Source organism: Chaetodon auriga, chromosome 9 (genome assembly GCF_051107435.1).
Source record: "Chaetodon auriga isolate fChaAug3 chromosome 9, fChaAug3.hap1, whole genome shotgun sequence".
Lineage (NCBI taxonomy): Eukaryota > Metazoa > Chordata > Actinopteri > Chaetodontiformes > Chaetodontidae > Chaetodon > Chaetodon auriga.
In genome coordinates, this window is record NC_135082.1 from 7,092,977 (window position 1) to 7,105,648 (window position 12,672).

Consider the following 12,672-nt stretch of genomic DNA (forward strand, 5'->3'; position numbering starts at 1 on the left):
CCTCTGTCTTGCAAATGTTAAAATAAAACTTAGAACTACAATAAAAGAATGAAAAAATAATCCAAACCTCTGTCTCACTCACTCGATGTGTGTGTGTGTGTGTGTGTGTGTGTGTGTGTGTGTGTGTGTGTGTGTGTGTGCGCGCGCGTCTCGTTGTGCTGAAGGAACAGCGCCCTTCACATGCGAGCAGCTGATAGAAGCAGCTCGCCCATTCATTTGGTTTAGTGTCTTATCTCCAACAACAGCCATTTCTTTTTTTTATCGAAGACAGAAAACTATCTGGCATCCGGAAAAACCGGTCAGGTTTCAATATCCACACAGAAAGGGTATACATAAATATATAGAATTTTTATTTATCTATTTTTTTTTTTTTTTGCCCACAGTACCCCCCCATCTCTCTCTCTCTCTCTCTCTCTCTCTCTCTCTCTCTCTCTCTCTCTCTCTCTCTCTCTCTCTGGCTGCTCTGCGCTCTCTTGTGGACTCTCTTAAGGCACTTTGGATAAAAGCCTCCGCAAGAAATGGCAGATTTCATGTCTCTTATCTGTCCTTCCCTGGGCAGGTGGTGAAGTATCAGAGGGAGCGAGGAAGTATTTTCTTACTAGAGGCACATCTGATCTCGTCTCCCCCTCTCTCCAGTTATTTCGGCCACCGAGCCAAAAGTGGCGTTTCTCCTCTCTGGTTTAATCACAGGAGCGGACTCTGTCCTCCACATACCCACCTCTTCTTCTCTCTCTCTCCATCGCTCTGTCTGTTCTCTAGGTGAAACCGAGGAGACACAGCTCCCCTCTCCTCCTCTCCCTTTACCCCTCTCCCTCTCGGTTTGGAGGAGAACCCCAAGAAGCGGCTCAAGGCTTTGCGCTTTTCCTTTCCCCGCTGCTCCTGCGCTGCAAGAAGGATTTCCAAAAGTCATCTCAAGTGGACTTTTTTTGCGTGATTTTGCCACAGAAGTGCAGCTCGGGATCTCGTCCAGGCAAGAGGAGGAGAGTAAAGCACTCTGACCTGTAAGGGACGCATTTCTGGAGAGAGAGAAAGTAAAGAAGAACGGAGAACAGAGGCTGAAACGGAGGAGAGAAATGCGAGAGAACACGCGTGGTCTCTTATTTCCAGAAATGTCTTTTCGAATGGATTCGGACAAAAAGAGCAGAAGCGAGGAGAGACATTGACTTGAGACCTTTTCTTATTTTATATCATCGACATCTGTCTGGGTATGGACTGATTACTGTTCTTTGATCAGCTGATTGATTGCTAGTTTGACTGTCGGACGTTATAAGCCTGCAAACTTGGACTTAAGTGAAACCTGCATCGCAGCTACTCTCTGTTGGCATAAGACGATGCTTCTCCAGCAGCACCTCTGGACTGATTAATTGATGAATCAGTATATTGAGGACACCAGCCTGCAAAGTGGGAGTCTATTGATTCATTATCTCATCATTAAGGTCGATTTTTCTGCCATTTCCTCCAGTTTAACGTTCAATACAAAGAAGTATTCGGCAGTAAAACTTAGAATAAAGCTCACATAAACAAGCAAATGTTTAAGTTCTTTTAGGAATTTTACATGAATGTCAAATATGTCATTAGAGATGATATATTAAGTATTCAGACTGAGTACCGCTGAATGAAAACACATTTTTACAAGGTCCAAGGGCAGAAAGTATCATAAAGTATTCTAAGAGTGACTATAAACTCATAATTGCCACAACAGCCTCACTGTAAAATTATTCTAAGAAATTTAATAGGGATTATTATAGTGCAAGTGCTTCGCGGGATTCCAATTTGGAGATTGGAAGTTATTTTTGGCTGCGCAAACTAGAGCGACTCTTCCACACCACTGCCCGGACAGAGACAGACTGAACACACAGGTCTACCTACTTGTCTCTGTCTTCCATCCTGTCCTGAAAGAAAGGAGTGGGAGAGACAGAGGCCGGAGGGGAGAAAGGACAGAGGACAGTGGGGAGGATGCGTAACTGCGGTTAATTGGAGCAGACTTTGCCTTCAAACGTCTCGGAGAAGGAGGGAGAGAAGAAGAAGAGAGGGATTTTACTCTTTTTGCAGCTGGCTAGACTTTGCTGTTTTCGGCTTTAAATTATTATTTTTGGCCAAGGGGAGGAGAGGAAACGATCTCCTCTGTCCTCTCATTTATCCGCCTTTCGTGCCGTCAGTTTGGAGAGCTGAGAAACTGGCTGCAGGAGAGAGCCAGAGGTGGGATTATTTCAGCAAATTTCAACATTGTCGTCTGCTCAAGATTCTGTCATCAGCGCCGCTTCGATTCAGGATTAGTTACTCCAAAAGAGCAGGTGAGAGGATGTCACGCTCCGATGTTACGCGCATGTGTGATGACTTTAGTTCATGGGCTGTTTACGGTGTGTACGTGTAGTGTGTGTGAGGGGGAGAGAGATAGAGAGATGAAGAAAGAGAGAGCGTTATTCGCTCGACTGTGTGTGTGTGTGTGTGTGTGTGTGTGTGTGTGTGCGTGCGTGCGTGCGCCTGCTCCGTGGGTGTATGTGAGAGGTGAGAGACCAAGTGGAAGAGAGCGTTTTTACGCACGAGTGAGACAGTGAGAAAAAGAGAGAGGGAGAGCTCTGTGTGTGTGTGTGTGTGTGTGTGTGTGTGTGTGTGTGTGTGTGTGTGTGTGTGTTGGGGGGTAAACAGCAGCAGGATTGTTATTTTACACTGGTAGAAATGGAGTCTTCATCATACTGATTCAACTATTTTGGTCCTTGAACTCACCATAAGGTCATTAGGCTGGTCATTATTCATTCATCAAAATGCATGTGTGTGTTTGAAGTAACATGAGCGTGCTAAAAGCTGGGCATCATGGGTGAAAGACAGTCCCTGAAGGGAAGAGCAGGAGCGTTCAGCCAGAGATGTAGTGCAGGATAAATAAACACACACACACACACACACACACAGAGAGAGAGAGAGAGAGAGAGAGAGAGAGAGAGTCGGCTGAAAATGCTCATTTTGTGATTTTGTTAAGTTCACTTTTTGTTTGTAGCCTGTTTGCCTTGTGATGATCCCTCCTTTAGTTCTTTACCTTTACCCACTTATGAACAATGAGCCCCTGGGCAAAGAGATGTAAAAGCATTCTCCATCTGAGAAACAAGACACAGAGTCTGGTGGAGACACAAAGTCCAAAACAACATTTTGCCTCAGTGGTTTCTTGTATTTAATTATATTTTTGTCACTGTCTTTGTGGTCATTTTGTGTCTTTTGTCACTGTCTTTGTGGTCATTTTGTGTCTTTTTGTACTTGTTTGTGTATTTTGTTTCGCATGTCTTTGAGGGTGATTCGCATCTCTTTAGTTCTTGTCTCTTTGTGGTTGATTCACATCTTTATAGATGCTTGATTAATTTCCAACAAGAAATGTTAGGAGTCCCTTCAAACAGAGGCTCTGGTCCTGGGGCCAACGACCCTTTTGGCCACTGAGGCTGTTCTGTTTGGCCGTTCCATGACTTTACGTAACCTGATTTGTTCGTAAACCTAAACCCCATGATTAAAACATACAGGTTACAGAGGAAACATTCTGCACGTAGTGTATATGTGGAGCATGCTTGTGTAAGAACTACACACTTTCAGAGAAAAAAATGCTCCTAGAATTCCTTTCACTCGGTTGGGGTGAAGCACCTTTGGGTGAAAGGGTGCCGTTTTGGTTCCACTGTATAATTTTGCCATTTGTTCAAGTCTTCCCAAACACAGACGCTGTTTGTCTGAGTGCTTTACAGCCCAGCAGGTGCTTTCTCTCCCTCCTCCCTCCCATCCTCCCTCCCATCGTCTCTCCCTCCCTCTCTCCCCTTTTTCTCTCTGTGAATGTGCATTGAGAAAGAAAGACTGTATGTGTGTGTTTGTATGTGGGAATGTAAGAGCAACAACAGAAAGTGTGTGTTTGTAATGTAATGTGTGTGAGAGGAGGAGAAAGAGAAAGTCTTATCGTGTGTGCATGTGGTATCATGTAATAGCAGGGCATTCACACACAAACACACACACACACAAACACACACACACACACACACACACCTGCACACATGGGGAAGGGCTGAGTGGGCCTTAATTATCTTGGCCGTTTAGCAACAGGGTGCGCATCAATCGTCAGAATGGAGGCAGACCCAGCACCCATCAGAGGCTGTAGGTGTGTGTGTGTGTGTGTGTGTGTGTGTGTGTGTGTGTGTGATTTATAGTGTGAAGCTGCTGTCGTATAGATCCGACCAGTAGGTAGATGGACTGGCAGCAGAATGACTCCGTCACACTGACCAACACGGCCATCTATTACCAGGATGGAGAGGGGGGACAGTTTACAGCAGACATGCAGGGATGAGAGAAAAAAATGAGAGAAGACTAGTGGTGGAAGTTGACCACACCTAGCAGTGATGTCGACGGGTCCTGGAGCAACTTCTACATCACTGCAGCAAGGTGAGAATTTAAACCACTGGAGGTCAGCAAAAACAAGATTTCCAGGTGGCGTTCAGTTACTCTTTAAGTACAGTACACATAGTTACTGTTCACCACCAGTGAAGATGATGACAGAACAAGTAGATGAGGAATGCAGCCACAGCAGGCAGGTAGAAAGAGAGTGAGAGATAGACAGAGGAGGGAAAGAAGAGGGGGAAGAGGAGGGGCGTAGTGCCGTGTTACTGCTGTTCTCGCTATCATAATTGCTCCATGGTTAAAATGAAATCATTTTGTCACCTGGTGCTCCTGTGATATACTGAATTCCTGCTAAGCCACTGAAATTAAGTGACCCAAATTTGAAAAGTTGCAGCAGTTACCTCAGGTGTCTTTAACCCTCCTACCCACGTGATCATCCATCTATCTGGACAAAAGCTACGTGTAAAAATCAGCTCGGTGAAAATGTTGTGAAGCTGAGTGATTGATATTTGTTGATTTGTTTAAAAATGATCACTTCTCTTAGATGTGAGCTGAATTGAACAAATTACAGTAAAGAGCAGGGATGAAGTGAAAGACGAAAGACTGAGAATAAAGTCAAGGACATAGGAGGCAAGGAACAAGGAGGGCAAAAAAATGTAAAAAAAAAAAAAAAAAAAAAGGAGGATGAGGACAAAGGAAATGGGTTGAAGGAGAGGAGATATAGTAAATTAAGAAGGGAGGATAGATTTAGAGACATGAGGACAGGAGAGAACAGAGAGGCGAGAGAGATCCATAAATTGCAGAAGGGATGACGAGGTGCTGGAAATATACGAGAGGGGAAGACTGGCTGAGAGGACAGCAGGATGAACGACAGAGAAAGAGGGGGAGAGGGATAGAGGGAGGACGCTATTGAAGAGCTATAAGCTGCATCACTGCAGATTTGAAATATTGTAGATTCAGCCTGTTTGCACCAATTATTCTCACTGTAGTCTAGTTTATAGCCTCTAACTGGAAATCTCTGAAAAACTGAAAATGTCAGAGGCAAATACAAAGTGTTTCCTAAACAGCAGCGAGGAGGCATTACCTTCAAGGCAAAGTGTTGCTTACTGGGCTGCTACCTCTCTTGGTCGTGCATGGAAGATCACGTACTGAACCTACATGGGTGATAACACAAGTGTGTGCAGTTTACTGTCGATCACAGGACTTTTTGGAGCCTCCGTTGTGCAGCTTGAGATGAAACCTCAAAAAGTTCACCCAGTGTAGAAGTTGAAATTTCATTTTTGTGACAGAAAAAATGGAAAACTTGACAATCTACAATGTCATGGCAGCTGGATAAATTTTATGTGTTAAAGAAGATGATGTGATATGATCGAAAACTCCTGAGCAACTCAACCAAGCAAGCTTTGTATGACACCTTTCATAAAGGTTGGTACAGTTCAATGAGTGACAGATGACTGACAAGCAAACTATGGACCTTATGCTTTGGTTGTTTTCTCCTCAGCATTCCCAATTTTGTATTTATTGTTAGGTTTTTCTTTCAAATTGACATGTTTCAAGTCCATAATGATGAAGCCAAAATCTACGGCAATTCATTGTGAAACATAAAATATGTGGTTGCCAGTCAGAACTAGCTGTCTTTTCTCCATGTCTTTAAACCTAGTTTCTTTGGAGCTCTGTGCTTCTCTGAGGCTCTGATTATACGTCTTCTGTTTTACACAGAAACCTCTGATCAGTTGCGTGCCGCCTGGCATGTGTGGTACAATTATGACTTGTGTATTCCAAAATTTCAAAGCGCAATTTTGATCAAAGTGATGTCACACAACGAAGGAATCCTCACACTTCTGTGAAGCTCGAGGATAATTTAATGTCATGTGTGCTGAAATGATCAAAGGGTCTTTATTTTTCTCTCACAAAGAACTTGCTCAATGGCTTTTTGGCAGAAGAGGCAGAAATACATTCAGCCAGTAGTTAATTGCACATTTAATATCTGAAAGCACACAGAAGTGGCAATTCAAGTCAGATTTATTTCTAAACTGGGTTTGCCATTACATGTAGGTGTTTTACAGCAGGATGTATTCTGGTAAAAGCAGAATTTTACAAAACAATGATGCCTTTCTCTTTTTTTATTTTTTTTATTTTTGAGGGTCTTGTTTGGATTAAATTTTACAATCAACGGAAGGATTCATGTCATAACCTGTCGATCCAACTTAAAGTTAAGAGCATAGAACTCGTATGTTTTGGCTTATTTAAAGGCAAGGGGAAACATCTTGCCTGGTTTGTCCAAAGGTTAAAAAAAAATCTGCCTTCCAGCACCTGGAACCTTGCCTGGCTCATACACCCCATCCCAGAAAACCACAACAAACGAGATGCATAAGTATGAGTGAGTTTTAGAGGTCGGGAAGGCAGACTTTGTTGTCTTTGTTGAGCCAGGCGAGCCGTTTCCCCTTGTTTCCAGTGTTGATGCTAGGCTAAGCTAGCCGTCTCCTGGCTCCAGCTACATTTAACGGACAGACATGAGAGTTGGATTTTTACTCTGATTGTCGTGATCCAGTCGGTGTAGTTTTGTTATTTCCTGTTTTATTTTGAAGTCTTTCCTGTCGTGTCAGAGTTTACTTTACTTCCTGTGTTTCGCTGCCTCTGTACCTGTATGATTGTTTTCACCTGTGTCTAATTAGTTCTCCTCTCCTGTCTTTGCTGGTTCACCCCTCGTACATGTGCGTCAGGATTTCCAGTCAGCTTGTGAGTGTTTTCCTGTTTCACCTGTGTGTTTGGACATTTGCCCCTTGCCCATTTTCCCTTGGACCCTGCTTGTTTTTGGATTTTGAGCTCTGTTGGATTTTGTTTGCCTTATGGACTGTTACTTTGGATTTGACCTCACCAGTCTCGCCCTCCCGTAAGTCTTTGTTTGCTTTGCTGTGAAATTAATGAACTGCACCAGTTCCTCCTTTTGTTTGGTCTGCGTTTTGGGTTCACTTCCTGTTTTTCCCTGACTTATTTCCCAAAATGTTGAAACATTCCTTTAACACAAAATACAAGATTAAGAAAGTCTATCTATCTCTTGCTGGGCTGCTGCTTTGCTTACTTGGCTAATGTTGGTGGAGAAAGTTGTTTGAATGTATTGTAATAGTGCAAAAGTTGGTTGGGAGAATTTGGAAGGCTAACAAATGAGAAGTAGTCACAGGTACCACTCTGTTGCAAAACATGCAGAATGGGATTTCAATGCAACTACCACTACTAATACTCCTGCAACTCCTACTACAATTAATGGTAATGCAAGTTGTTCTGAAACTGTTATGGTGCCTCGAGGTCAGCTCACATCTCTGTGGAGGTCAGACTCAGCTCAGATAAGAGCCCTGCAGCTGATAAGGATTCAGTGATTCAGTGTCTTGCTCATCGTCAGCAGGGCGGATGCCTGCTGACATCAGGGATTGAAGATCATCCAGTTGAAGGTTGGTGTGGGCCACATGATGACCTCCAAGTGTGTGTTTGTGTGTGCGAGCTCTGACTTAGATTCATGTTTTGTAAGAAGACTGCCATGGTTTAGGTATTTTCTTTCAACCTTGTCTCCAGTGGGACAACACACGTTCTACCCTCCAGCCTCCAGTATTAACACAGACTTCCAGCGAGCCACAGTGTCACCAGCAACAAAGTTTAGTGTTTCTTCTCCCTGAAAGTAGACACCAATGTCCCTTGTAGCATTACTCATCTTGCCAGTCACAGCGTCTGGATTGCAGCTATTAACTGTCCTTGTGTAAGACATTGTGGTCACAGGCCTCTTTCTGGCCCGTCGTCACTTGACAAAAGAGGCAATATGCTGTAATGAGACTGGATCCCAGAGTGAGACGACATTTTTCTTCAGCATCCCGGGTAGGAAAAGTTGAAGAAACCTTGGCTACTGTGCGACACCAAAGCGTTTTATCTCCTGCCGACTTTTTTGTTATGATGGACTAGAGACGCTGTCCTGCATTTAAACCCCTCTGTCTGAAGTATCACGGTGTTTGCCCAGTGCAATGGAGATTTAGTGCTTTACATTTTTTGTGTTCTAGAATTTATGTTTAAATCTTAAAAGTACAAAACTCAGCAAGCTACTTTTATGGTTTTTAAATGACATAATTTTACAAGCGAGGCAAAATATTTGGGGGATTCCAAGAAACTCCATGTGTTGAAAGAGGAAGTAGCTTGAAGACATTTACTGAGATGTTATGAGTCTTTATACACATTACATCAGTCCCCTTTTTCTATCAATAGGGATATGATTGGGGTTAGAGCAAAAATAGAGAGTGTGAGTGTGAATGTGTACATCCACATGACTTCATCAATTTGTAATGTTTCTCTTATATGCAAATTGAAACAGGTCTCTGGGGGTTAAACAGAGCTGTTGCATCACAGAACACTCATTTATCAATTATAATGATTGGTAAGTGATAATGATGATGTTTGCTGGCCATAAGTGTATGTGTGTTTTGTTGGTGGGAGTGCAGGGGTGGGGCATTCAGTGTGTATACATACATGTACACACACATTGTGATAATATGAAAAAAATGTCAGATGTTTCTTTGTCTTTCTTCCGTTGTAGTGTATGAAAAAGAAGCCACATGAAATGGTCATAAGCAAACAAGCTGATACTCTACATTCATATGTGAGGCTTTCTTTACCAGAAAGACAGCAATATCAGTCATTTGAGCAAACGGCTTACCTCAACTCCTCATTATGCTGACCTAAAAACCAAGGTCTCACAGTTGAAAAGATAATGACTGTCTTCCACAAAACAAGGCTACCAGTCATTTTAGACATGTTAATGGGGTGGCTCTATGGGTCACAGTCCACCACTTTGGTCCAAACAGGAATACTGGCAGGATGAATACTTTTACTGGCTTTGGTGACTCTCTGACTTTCCTTTAGTGTGTGTGAGAACATTTTTGACATCCAGTGAAATTTCTCACCATCAAACAGGTGGATTGGTGCATATGTGCGCGGTCACCAGGGGAGACATCTTAATGAGCTTGGTGATCATCTGAACTTTCGTCTTGCACTAACATGAGCTTGAGTGTGTCAGCATTGTGTCTTAATGTAGCCTCACAGAACTGTTAGCATGCCTGATGCTCCTGGAAACTAGACCTGTTTAAACCTCTTAAAATCCTTCTGTGAACTTCTGTTTGTGTTTGGTTGAAGGGTAGGAATCTGTTTGATGTTCTTAAAATCTCCATAATGGCAATTCCAAATTGTCTAACTGCGACACCAAAGACTTGGATTTCTAACCCTTACCCCTACAGTCAATCTTGGCTTCTTGAACATGGCCATAATCTCTCCCTAAATAGTTTTTGCTGCCAAAATTCACAAAAAAGCAGGTGTGTCTTTGTCCTACCGATGGGGACAGCAGTTCAACAAAACATTCAAATGATTCAATTTCGAAGCCATTTACAACCAATCTATTTTGCTATTTAGACTCTAGGAATTTCCTGACTAGAAACATGCTCAGTTGTCAGTTTATTAGAGACCCCTAACTACATCAAATGCAAGCCAAGACAACAGCCTTTCAATAAACCCTAACCAGATTACTGAACTGTCAACTGTGTTGTGTGAGTGATTCAACTCTGTGGTCATTTCGGAGGCTTGTTGTGCTGTTTAATTGCATTGCATTATATTGAACTGAACAAAATGTGCCAACAAAACTCAGTCAGATCAGAATTTCTTTCGATTCCCCAGAAGAAAACTCTATGTTGTTTTCATTTTTTAAAGCCTTACACTGTGACAGTATTCTCCTGTCCTATGTACTGATGTAGTTCAGTATGCCACTAGTAAGTCCAAACACTCCTAAAGCACCTGAATGTGAACAGAGTCAGATAAAAAACACAAAGTATAACGAATCAAAACAATGAACTCTAAGCATGAGTTCCACTTTCATCCCTGTAAGTAATTCTTGTTCCTTTTCTTATCATCTTGCCCCTCACCCCTCCGCCTCACTGTGACTCTCCAGTTCACCCTTCAGCACATCTATCAGTGTGTGTAGCCTATCCTTAGTTGACTTAACATGGTCTGACAGGCCAATCCCTATGGATTCTGATCAAATAGAGCAATAGTGTACACAGCAGCAACAGTGCAGCCCCAGCTTGCTAAAACAGCAGCCATAATATGGCAAAGATCAGCGTCCTGCAAAACTGATTCGACACGTTTATGTGCTGATTCTACTGAGTTAGGGACAAAATTTTTAAAGAAGTGGTTCGGCTGATATTTAACTCATGATATGTTACAGGGATCACATCAGCTTGTGAATGGAAGAATATAACATTGAAACCACCGTCACTGTTATAAGCGTGCTTTTCATATTCTCCCATTATACTGAACTCTACATTACTACCAGTCTTTCTCCAAAGGTTGCAATACGCTCAGATTCATGGGATTTCTCACCTTTCAAGCAGCTTTTGCAATCAACTTGCAAACACTTGATATCTGCTATGCTAGTGTGTTATGGTAATGCAGTGAATAAATGGAGCAGTCAAGGGACATCTCATGATTAAAGAGTGTTGAGCTAAGTTTCCAGAAAATCAGTCCTACAGGATGATCAATCATCTAACAAGGAAGTTGTGACAATCATAATGTATATTTGGCCATTTTATTATCAGAAAGGTTGTTTTTCATCTGGAAAGAGACTTTAGAACATGGGATGCTTTAAATATCAAAAGTTTAAATTCACACAGTTCACACAGCAAAACATTCAACCACCAAAAAAAAAACAAAACAAAAAAAAACAAAACATAAAAAACAGAAATAGAAATGTCAAGAAGGAGGGCACAGTCAAGACTCAGATGTCAGGGTGTCCCTGAATGCACCATCAGGAAGAGTTTTCAGATCAGTCCTGGCTAGTAATTGCATTGACATGCAAAAATTATTACATTTGAACACATACCTTCACTAGAACGTCAACAGTGTAAATAACAGCTCGTAATTGTAGCCTTAAAAATGGAACAAAAAACAGAAATGGATTGACTGTGAGGTCCAGACCTTATTGTTGTATGTCGTGCAGAAGCAACATTGCTATACCAACCACCAACCTGTTCACGTCACTTAAGTGTTTCTGTTGGCAATGAGAATGCCAATGGAAACTACCTCTTTTATCTACCTTTTAGCATTAACCAATATTCTGTAATTATTATATGCGGCCACAGTGACTGCTCTGCAAACCTCAGTCTTGTTTGATGCTTCTGTCCCAGATGGATTGGAACTGGCTGCAGTGGTGTTTTCTGGTTAGTTTGCTTGCTAGTTAGAATATTGTAGTATTGTAGTAAAGTTTAAATTCTGTATCGTGACAGCATTAATTGCTGCTGGTACAGTTGTTTAACTATTAGATTGATTTCTCGGTAGGACTGCAGATTATCACCTGGGCTGAGCTCAGTTTGCCGTGCAGAATTTACACAAGGTTGTACTTCATGTCAGACTTCTTAGCTGCCTCAGTGAGAGGTGCCAAGGCACGGCTCTGATCAAAGACGGCTACAACTAAATTTAAATCAACAGGGATTATACATGTCACAGCCAGTTTAAATGGCTTCAAATCAACAGTGGAGCAATTCAAGCCAACAGGCACGACACAGTCACAGCCAGTTAAGTGCCAATGTTAGTACATTTACTTATTCAGAAATCAAGCTCATTTGACGTAGAGCCCAAGGAGTCTGTATATCAAACCACATTATCCTTTCAAAATGTTGTTGCACAGAATCATTTCTAGCTTTGATATTTTTCTTTAACAAGAGGACATCTCCCACATTCAACTGCTGGAGTTTGATTTAGATCAAATGAGGTTCTGTTTTCTTACTCAAGTTGTACAAATGATCAGTGATTTAGAAGAGGAAAGACACTTCTTACACATATCCTGCTGACTGCATTTGTCCATGAAGACATTCAGCACTGCATCAGGCCTGTGTGTGTGTGTGTGTGTGTGTGTGTGTGTGTATGTGTGCTGATGAATTATTCACGTTGTGGGACATAAATCAAACACAGTCACATTGTGGGGGCTCGCCATACTTGTGGGGACAAAATGCAGGTCCCCATAATGTAAATCAATAAATTTTAGGGTGAAAACTTGGGTTGAGGTTAGGGTAAGGGTTAGGATAGTGGTAATGGTTATGATTAGGGTAAGTCTACAAGAAATCAATGTAAGTCTATGTAATGGAAACGTGTGTGTGTGTGTGTGTGTGTGTACTTTAAAATGACAGATTAACCTGTTCGTCCTCTGGGATCTCTTCTTTTTCAGTCCCCTCAGTGCAACAGAAAATAGAAACTGTGTCTGTGTGTGTGTGTGTGTGTGTCTGTGTC

General features: G+C 42.1%; 1 protein-coding gene across 2 annotated transcripts in view; it reads left to right on the forward strand.

Annotated features, from left to right (window-relative positions):
* The first annotated feature begins 477 nt into the window (after window positions 1-477).
* The window catches only part of il1rapl2 (interleukin 1 receptor accessory protein-like 2), a 354,681-nt gene continuing 342,486 nt past the window's right edge, over window positions 478-12,672 (forward strand). For both annotated transcript variants that reach the window (XM_076739380.1, XM_076739381.1), the window contains exon 1: window positions 478-2,294. The gene's annotated coding sequence lies outside the window, so the exon portion shown is untranslated. The remainder of the gene's footprint in view (window positions 2,295-12,672) is intronic.